At 46.7% G+C, this 10243-nt stretch overlaps 1 long non-coding RNA gene and 1 other non-coding gene across 2 annotated transcripts; both read left to right on the top strand.

Annotated features, from left to right (window-relative positions):
* Positions 1-3079: 3079 nt before the first annotated feature.
* On the top strand, positions 3080-4839 carry LOC135898452 (uncharacterized). Its single transcript, XR_010563336.1, has 2 exons — positions 3080-3342; positions 4421-4839. It is a non-coding gene; the product is annotated as an uncharacterized lncRNA (long non-coding RNA).
* Positions 4840-7787: 2948 nt separating this feature from the next.
* TRNAS-GGA (transfer RNA serine (anticodon GGA)) lies at positions 7788-7862 on the top strand. The gene has a single exon. It is a non-coding gene; the product is annotated as a tRNA-Ser (tRNA).
* Positions 7863-10243: the final 2381 nt, after the last annotated feature.

Raw genomic sequence — 10243 nt, 5'->3', positions numbered from 1 at the left:
GCAGCAGGTTATGGTGATCGAAAATGCCGTGAAGTGACGGCGCAATTGACAGAAAACTTAGTTCAGGGCTTTCGCTAACGAAACAACACAGAATAGCAACGGCGCTAACATGCGCTCATGGCGTTGAAGCACGACTGTAAACAAACGAAGCCGGTGCGAGGGGCCACGTGATGCCATTAGACCAATAGCCACGCAGCGTCGGCCTTGGCCAGAGCGCGCGAGGAGGAGGCGGCATTCTTCAAAGCGTGGCCACTGACTTAGTGGGGACATTCGTTGGCGAGTACCGCAGCAAGATCTGTCCGCCACGCGAAAAGTGTAATGCCTTGTATCTGCCCAAAAATGCGTAATGTGCGCAGTTACGACATTTAATCATTATAATAGTGTGAATGTAGATGATTCGTAGAATTATAAGCGATGAAGAACAATTGCAAAAAAAATTATTAGAGAGAATAACCATAGAGATACATAGGTCCACAGAAAATGCACGGGGAAGCCTATAGCAGGGGTGGGCCAGGTTGAAATTTGGGTTAGGCCAACATAAATTTGGGAGTGGGCCAATTTAAATTTCGTGATGCGCGAACTTAAAATTTGGGTGTGGGCCAACTTGAAATTTTGGGGTGGGCCAATTTAGATTTCTTGGTGTGCCAGCTTGAAATTCGGGACTGGACCAACTTGAAATTTGGGTGTAGGCCAACATAAATTTGGGGGTGGGCCAATTTGAATTTCTTGGTGGACCAGCTTAGAATTTGGGGGGTGGACCAACTTGAAATTTGGAGGTGGGCCAAATTGAAATTTGAGCGTGGGCCAACTCGAATTTGGTAGTGGGTCAAGCTGAAATTTGGGGCGGGCCAACTTAAATTTGGGGGTAGGCTTACGCACACTTTGACAACACCAGTAGAGTTTCTGCGTATTTTTTGCAGTCCGGAGCCCTGGCTACCCACTCCCCCCAAGCATGAATAAAACTCACCTGATTCGGAGCGGTTTAGGAGAGAAGTGCACGCAAATAAAATTTTAGCTAAGGTAAATAAACGCATTTATTTTGTTATTTATTATTCAGGCTTAGTTATTTTTATAATGACGAAGTTTGCCCAAATACTTAATTAATTATCCTTAGTTAAGCTATGACGAAGACGTTTATATCTGTAATTAATAATTAAGGTTACTTAATTAGGTGTAAGTAATCTCAGAGTACCCTTAATTCTTGATTAGGCTCCGTTGATTTAACCTTAGCAACTTTTGAATATTTTAATAATGTAACATCAATTGATTTTAATTAGCCTCACTATTCCTAATTACCTTCAATTAATCGGTGTTATACTTAAATAATTTTGTCGTAACTAGTCTTATCAGTCTTTATTAACCTTACTTACACTTATTCGGGGTGAACGCCACCACTGGAAAAGCTGGCGCCACCGTCGGCGTGACGTGGCATGAGGGATCACGTGGACTCAGCCGCCGCGTCGGCTGCTTCAGAAGCCCCGAAGCGAGCTGAAAACGAAAGTTTTCAGCTCGCTTCGTCCCATTTGCGCTGCGATTCTGATCAAGTGGTGAGTCTTTACCGCCTTGGGCGTCTGCTTGACAACATTTGAAAGTACTGTAATAAGTAGTGGCTGCCTTTGGAGGCGTGCAGCATCGTAGGCTACTGCTTGGTGCCGCTGTGCCGGACTTACGCAACGGAGCCCGGTGTCATCCTTATTCACACGTAGCCGCAGGGCAAGAAGCTGCGTGAAGTTTGGCTCGCGAAACAGAGGCGGCAGACAGCTATCGGCAACAACTCGGGTATGCAGCAAGCACAGACGCGACGAAGATTTCTGCTACGGCGCCGGGACGGCGCGTTGTCCGGTGAGTAGCAGAAAACGCGCACTGAGACGCTCGCCCGCGCCCGCTGCCCGGCTAATGTCATGACGGTTTGGTCTATGAACCTGTTGATGCTAGATATTGGCAAGTTCACTGGAACGGAAAGGGAGCGGTAACACACATTAAAAAAAAGGCATGGTACGTGGTCATGTTTGTATGAATTAATGCACTGAATTACGAAAAAGAAGCAGAAGAAAATCGCACGCTCAGAAGGCCGATAAATATACAATGTGACGTAACTTGAGAAATAATATTGAAATGTCCAAGAATTTAGAAGGCAAAAAGAAAATATTGAATCATCGCGACGGCACATATCACAGTCGCCGTAGGCGTCGAAGTTCTATAGCGAAATTATTTTTGAACAGTTCTGATAGCGTCCACGCAACAGTGGTTACTAGTGTACTGTCATATGCTCATATGATGCTGCCTAAACCTCACGGCACGGCGCGAAAATGCGCTCACAGCGAAAACAAAACATTGGGCGCGGCATGCATGCAGACGCGCAGTCGGTCGCTGCGAACCCGTGCGATCGCTGCATTGAGGCTTCATTCTGTTATGCTCTTTGGTTGTACAGACAGACCACTATAGGAAAATATTTCACACAGTTTAGTGTTTGCCTACCTTTCACGCAAGAAGTCGGTTCGGGAGACTCCATCGTGGCGACCACGCGCAGTGGCGTTCACTGTATGTGTACGTATTTGGTAGAGATAGCGTAATACTGTGAAAGACGAAACTAACTTTTATTGGGCGAACCTGTGCCCACAAAAACAGGCTACACTTAAAGAACGATGACAACGGCGAACACGGTCGGCGATCGTCAAAATCTGATCAGCGGGTCAAGCGCGCCGGCTATTATACAGCAGTCGTCGAATGTTCCAGGCTAATCGTTGGGACCCGCGTGTCTTCCACAAAGTTCTACACCATTCGCGTCACGCGATGAAATCAGATAACACAAGGTTCGGCGACAACAGACAGCGGATATATATATATAGAAGCATCGATAACATTCCAGAAACTTCGAATACATGCAGGTGCGTCCCGCGCTCTGCTATAACATTTGTTAGGCGGCGAAACGTGGTCGCCCGATAAAGATAGGCAAGTGCACGTGTCAATATATCGACAGTCAAAAACTTCCCTCGTTTTGAGAGTACTTACAAAAATGTGCAGGAGGGCTGCCGCGTGGTGTTTTTATTGAGCGCCGTAAGCGAAACCTACGAGGAGCGCGCCGCATGATCCATCATTCTACGCAAGGGAAGCGCTTCCGACAGATGGCGACTCCGTAAGTCCTCGCCCCCAATACCTCTCAGCACTCAATATATATAGATCATAAATCTTATTATTGATACGTAGTTAAAAGGCATTCTCATATACATGCATACCTATGCGTGCAGTGCATCGTGTCACGCGCTGCAGGCAGAAAAATGGACGGACGGACGGACAAAGGCCCGTGGAAAGAAGCCCTAGAGTGCTTACGCACTAATATAGGTACGCCAGGAGTACCTAATAACTACCGGGCGTATGTTGGCGCTTCCACGTTTCCAATGCGATTGCGTATCCAACGCGGTTTGCTAGCAGCAGGCGTTGCGCTGCGGGCCCCGTCCTTCCGCACCAGTGAAGAGCGGGGGGGTCCAGCTAGTTCTAGCAGGTGCTTGCCTATCGGCCATGCCTGGTTATTCTGGCCGCCAACAGATGACGCCACAAGCAGACTTCTTGTAACGTCTTGCTGCCACTTGCTAACTTCTTGCTGCCACTTGCTAGCGCTCTAAGCAGCCTCCACAGAGCACGGGCCACGCGGCCGCGTGTTACCTTTCATAAAGGACCACCCTGTACATCTCTCTTGCGGCGGTGCGAAACATACAGACATTCGGTTTGTGTGTTTGTGACCATGTTGGTATGGCCCATGTTGGATTGTATCAGTACGCAGATGAGAGTGTCATTATAGCTCAGTCGACCAACTACATGCATGTTATTACTTCCTTACAAGCAGTAGCGATGAAGCCTATGGACTGGCCCTCTGCTAATTTATTCAATATTAATGCATCTAAGACAAAACTTTTTTGTTTTCGCAGTCCTCTGAAAAAACTAAACATCGATTATCCGTTCGTGCTACTCAATTCAGTGTTCTCCATGTCTGTGTAAACATTTAAATTACGCGACTTCTGTCAGATACCTCGGTTTGTACTTCGACAGTGATCTTTCCTGGAACTCCCATTTAGATTGTGTCTGCAAACGACTTCGTGCAATATAATGTGTGTTGTACAGTTCGAGACATTATATGCTCCTCTCTGTTGGAAAAGTTATTGTACATGCTTTGTGCTATAGTGTATTAAGGTACGGCATAACATTATATGGTCATTGCGCAATTCGTTAGCAGACTAACTTTATTCTTCGTCTTAGCTTAAAAAAAAACACTGCATATGACTTAAATCTTAATGACAAAAGTGACGTTTTCAAAACCTTATTTATGCCGGATTTTAATCACCTACTATTGGAAACTGTTGTGACAAGACACTTCTGGGAAAGTAACTTCAAAGTCATGTACGTTCCCACACGTTTTCTGCAGCCTGAAGATCCTTACCTCGTAACCAGCCGCTTTGCAAGATATGGCAAGAGAACAAGAGACTACTATGTTCCTGTATATTTTAATAATTTATCTGAAAGTGCCTTGCGCGCTCAAACTGAATGCAAGTTAAAAAATACACTCAGGCAAATTGACAATTAGTCGCCGCAGGGAAGCACTCACTTTTCTTTTTCCTTCTTTCCTTTACTTTCGTTAGAGCTCTTTCTTTCTTTCCTTCTTTCATCTTTTTCTCCTCCTATGGACAATCTTAAAATGTGAAAAGTATGTCATTTACAATTCCTAGTGGTTTCTGCTGCCTGCCAGGCATTGCCGCTCAAGCCCTATGTGGCTTTGGCAGGCCTGATTTGTACGCTGTTTTCTTTGTAACTTTGTGCAATAAAGTATTATTATTATTATTGCTATTATTATTTCTCTATCCTTTAATTAGTCTATTCTAGCAACATATTACACAAATTACAGATGTTGGCTTGAGTAATTCTCGAAGTCACGTGTCACCACGGCGACGTCACACTGCGGACACGACTATGGGTACGTTCGATTCGCCTGCACTACTTGAACCAGTTCGCGAGGTGCTGCACCCTGCCATTGGTTTCAGCGGTGCAGCAATGGCGCCCGCAGAACCGCGACGTTCGTTTCAAAAGGTGCAGGAAAGGTGCAAGGCTGGTTCATGATTTTGCTGCACCCGCTCTACTGTCGGTGCCGACTTGGTGCAGGCATACAGGTGCGAAGCAGTGGCGCAGCAGACGACGCAGCACACGGGCGCGAGCACCGTTAAAACTCCGCTTACGCACGTCTGATGTGTCTACGCAACTGTGGTGTGTATTTACGCCCCAAAAACCGATCATACCTGCAGTTCAGGACCTCTCAAACTTACGCACTCCGTGCACATTAGTCTGACATAGCATAACGCCTACACCGCGTGTGCACCTTTGCATTCGTTTCGAGTGTTTCGCTGGGCCTGCACCTCCGGAATTGAGCTGCACAGTTTCTGAACTTCTCGTGAACCGTCGTGAACTGGTTCACAGTGGTGCAGGCGAATCGAACAGACCCTATGTAGGCACAGGGGCACGACTACGTCACCGTCTGGCTTGGAGCGCGGCGGCCGCGAGGAGAAGGGAAAACGGCGTTCGTTTTGAAATTCCAGATCTTTCCGCGGCGCGTAGCGATGTAATTATTTGCAAACACGATCGTTATCGCGAATTGTATGCTCTGCGCTTGTCAGCTCAAAATGACCAGACCTTTATAAGAACAACGCGCGTTGTCACTGCCTGGGCCCGAATTTCCCAGCTTGCTCGCTCTCGCGGGACTGGCCTACGAGGTGGCCTACTGCGGTGCCCCCCTCCCTCGAAAAGAAAAAGAATGCGCAGCGACACATCGTTGCGCAGGTGAACGGCGCAGATTTAGTTCGCGCTGGCAAACAGGAGTCCGCCACGAACATGTGGCTCGGCGAGGCTTTGTATTTCTTTCGATCTGCCTGCGCAATGCTGAACGCGCTTTCTCCGCGGACCGGCGCGGAGAGAGTGCGGTTCGATCGGAGCACGCTCAATTTGCTGGCGAAACGTCGCTCGCAGTGCCTTTGCTGCCGCGGAAACGGCTGGCCACGCAGCCGATACGTCCCCTGCTGCTTGCAGCTCCACGCACCGTTGTCTCTTCCGAGCGGTCGTCCCCTCCCAAGCGACAGTGCGGCTCTTTGACCCCAAAGAAAACGTGCACTCGCGTTCAGAACTTCACGGACCGCGATGCCACCGAAAAGGAGATGGTTCTTTCGCGATCAAACAGCATATTCCGAAAACTTAAAACACACAAAACATAGATAGAAACTAAAATACAGCGTGTTGCTTACAAATTCCAGGGCAGTCGTCGTGCATGCATAAACCTCTGGCAGCTTGCAAATGGCGCCGCGGTCTGTGAACTGGCGGCTGCGAGCGTATCTCGCCATACTGTACAGTGGTGCGCGTTTCTCGTTACAAGCGTCGATATCGGCGGGCGGCTCGCAGAGTGCACTGCCGCGTTGTTTCGCTTTTCCAGCGTCCCACATCAGTGTCGACTGAATTTTTTGCCCCTGGAGAAGCAGTCGCGTAACGGCATCCAGTGTACTCCAATAAGACATGTAAGAGCATGCTCGGTTTCTTGCCGTCGTCTCGTGGTGTGTGCGTATTCGCCGGTGTCGGACTGAATGAAGCTGTTGTACCATGCCTTTCACACTGCTACAATTTCTCGCCAATGAGCTTTCCGTGCCTGGACAAATCGCCTCATGGTAGTAATGCATTTTCCAGACCGAACAGCGTTGAAAGCATCGGAGTGCAACAGAGTCCCCAGCACACACAAGCCCCGATGGCGCATGGTGAGCCTCGGCCGCGCATCGTGGCGGACTATCGGTGAGGGAAACACGCGAGCGTGCGGTTCAGACTGCTCCCTCCAAGCGTACCGACAGCACCCAATCGGAATAATTGCTTTTTGCTTTGCCTGCATTGCGCAAACGATGGATGCATTAATTGTCTTAGCGTGCCTCCGAAACGGGGTTGTTGCTGACGCCACCGAGCTCGTTCTTTCCACCTTTCTGCTGTATCTGCTTCGTCTTTTAGACGCGTGGTTCATCGTCATCATTCATCATTTTATCATTTATTTACCCTTAAGGGCCCTTAGTAGAGCATTACATAAGAGGGTGGAGGAAGGGGAGTAATCATACAAAGAAAAAGTATCGTTAGGCCAAAAACAACTAGCATGAACATAAGAATTAACAACAAAAAAGTGACATGTAATCGGCACAACACAATTAGGGCCACTACACAGCAGTATCATGCAACATAAATATGGTGAGTAAAAGGAACAACATCTGGTAGTGTGATGGTTGATTGCATAGAGACAATGCGTCGTGGAAACGAGAAATGTTACGTCCATTCACTATTGAATTAGGCAATTTATTCGACTCATCAAGAGAGTAACTGGAAAAACATAATTGGTTCAAAGCGTTAGTCGAGCCATGTAATCGTTGTATGCTTAAAGAATTAAATAGATAATAAAGAGAAAATCAGAAATCCACCCGTTCGTAGCAATTGCTACAAAGGAAGCCCACACAGGTTCCACGAAAGAAAATTCTCGCAGTTGAAGAAAAATTCGTCCTGGTCCGCGACTTGAACCCGGGACCACCTTTGGGTTTCCATTGAAGCAATTTCTACGAACGTGAGGATGTCTGATTTTTTTCTTTATTACTTCTCTACACCTTGCGGGTTTCCGCAGATCTATTACGTCAAACTCTTGCCTTTGCTTCGAGTCGTTGACGAATTCTAGAGTTACTCTATGTACAGTAACTCTAACAAATTCGACTTCGCCCTGCCATCTTCTAGCTGCCTGGTTAGCTCAGATGGTAGAGCGGCTGCCCCGGAAAGGCAGTGGTCCCGGGTTCGAGTCCCGGACCAGGACGAATTTTTCTTCAACTGCGAGGCTTTTCTTTCGTGGAACCCGTATGGGTTTCCTTTGTAGCAATTGCTACGAACGGGTACGTGGATGTCTGATTTTCTTTTTATTACTTACTTCTCTCCACCTTGCGGGTTTCCGCAGAACTATTACGGGAGAATTAAATGGACAACGCGAAGTTCGATGTAGTGGAAGAAGTACTGCTTCAAGTAGGCCCGGGAAATTGTAGAACCACTTGTGGAAAAGGCGTAGACGTGAAATATTGTGATGCAGTTGCTAATGTGAAAAGTCCAAGGGTTGTTTTTCATATCACTTCACGCAGTGATCATGACAAGATAATTTACAAAAAAAAAGAGAAATAGGCTGGAGTGCATGCGGCAGGCGCTACCAAATTATGACCGGCAATTTGCTGCTATCCTTGAAAACACAGTCGTTGCATTCCTTGTACAGTCGTTGCATTCTATACCGGTGCTAACACGTGGGTGCAAAAACTTGGAGGTTAACGAAGAAGCTCGAGAACGAGTTAAGGACAACGCAATGAGGCATGTCATGAGAAGGCGACAAGCAATGACACCAAGGAAAACATAGGTGAACTTACTTGTACTTATACTTACGATAAGTGTTCTTACGATAAGTGTGAAGCGTAACGTAACTAGACAGGAAGAGAGTGGCGTGTATCGGAGAGCAAACGCGGATGGCTGATATTGTAGGGCCGTATACTGAAACGATCCACCTCGACGACAATTCGCCGTGAGGCGCGCGCTGATTGAGCGAGATCCGATGACGTAGCTCACCTGATTTTGCTAAAACAACCAATCAGCGCAATTGACATTGATTGGTTGTTTTAGCAAAATCAGGTGAGCTACGTCATCGGATCTCGCTCAATCAGCGCGCGCCTAGCTGACAGCGAACTGTCGCCGAGGCGATAGTATCGCCGAAGTAGATCGTTTTAGAATACGGCCCCTAGTTGTCATTAAGAGACAAAAAAATGCAGATCCCACGCACTGTGGGAATCGACGTAAGCGAAGCTTTCAGTGCTGTTTGCTCATTTACGGTATTGGGCGGTGATTTTGACGGCGTACGACAGTCGTGATGTGGTGTTAGATTTTACCTCACTTGTCTTCGATTCACAAGGGCGGGAACTGCGAGAAAATAATTTGCATGCTGGATCGTGATTCGTGCAAACGAGCAATCCAATCTCGAAATCCTTTTCCGTTAAAAATGCAATATTCCTTTCATTCCATGTGTTCCGTATATACATGTACCCCTCTTTAACTGGTCTCCACAGCTTATTCGTTCGCGTTTGCGATCTTTGCAGAGTGGCGCGCTCTGCGTAAGCTCCGCCCAAGTACGTGTCGCTTAGCTAGCAGTGGGGACGCGTCTCTTCTGCGCGTGCAGTGTTTCTCCTTTGGCTTCGGGAGTGCGTGTTCGTTTTTTCCCCGCTATTCCCCACCTTGAGGCCTGACACGGAGGGTTCCTGCCAGGAGAAACTGAGCGAACCGGCGTACAGCGCTGGGAGGAGGTTAAGTAGATGCCACTTCAGTGGCCGCAGGACCAGTGCATAATGATAAGCTGTGACAGCCATTTCTTTTTATTATTATTATTATTATTATTATTATTATTATTATTATTATTATTATTATTATTATTATTATTATTATTATTATTATTACATATTAATTTCGGAGGTTATACGGAAGTCCATCCGCAAGACTGGGCGGAGCATGCGCCCTTCTGGAATGTTACGCAAATATCGGCTCCCAATCGTTCGTTCGCGTTTATTGCTGGACGGACAGGCAGCACAAGGTGCTCATTTACGCGACTAGGTGAGCTCGTTGGTACATGCTTTGGGAGCTAACAGCTCTAAATAGAGGCTGTGCGCGGCTAGTTGAGTGAAACAGCGCACCTGTAGTAACTGCAAGTCGTTTACAGCGGAGTCGAAAGCGTCCAGGCTGCGCATGTCGCTGCACATTCGCTTGCTCCGCATGTATTTGTATTTTTTAAACTGTTTCGAGGCGACAAAGTGGAGTTCGCAATCTTCTAGCCTTAACAGCTTTGTGAATAACGACGAATGTAAAAGAAAGTCCTTCGGGACAAAATTTGCACGTCGCCCGAGCTGATAGTAATTAACGCTGGAACCTCTTGGCAAGTCCTTAGTTCTACACTCCTCTCACGGCATCCTTTCCTGAAACCGCACTGATCTCGTATCGTTGTAATAATAATAATAATAATAATAATAATAATAATAATAATAATAATAATAATAATAATAATAATAATAATAATAATAATAATAATAATAATAATAATAATAATAACCTTTATTCATAGAAACAAGTGGTACAAAGTGCCAAGGCATTAGGAAAAAAGTTGCTACAGAAGCAACTT

The sequence above is a fragment of the Dermacentor albipictus genome, chromosome 2 (genome assembly GCF_038994185.2).
Source record: "Dermacentor albipictus isolate Rhodes 1998 colony chromosome 2, USDA_Dalb.pri_finalv2, whole genome shotgun sequence".
In the NCBI taxonomy this organism is placed as follows: Eukaryota; Metazoa; Arthropoda; class Arachnida; order Ixodida; family Ixodidae; genus Dermacentor; species Dermacentor albipictus.
Note: the sequence above shows the minus strand (reverse complement) of the source record. Positions and strands in the feature narration are given on the sequence as shown.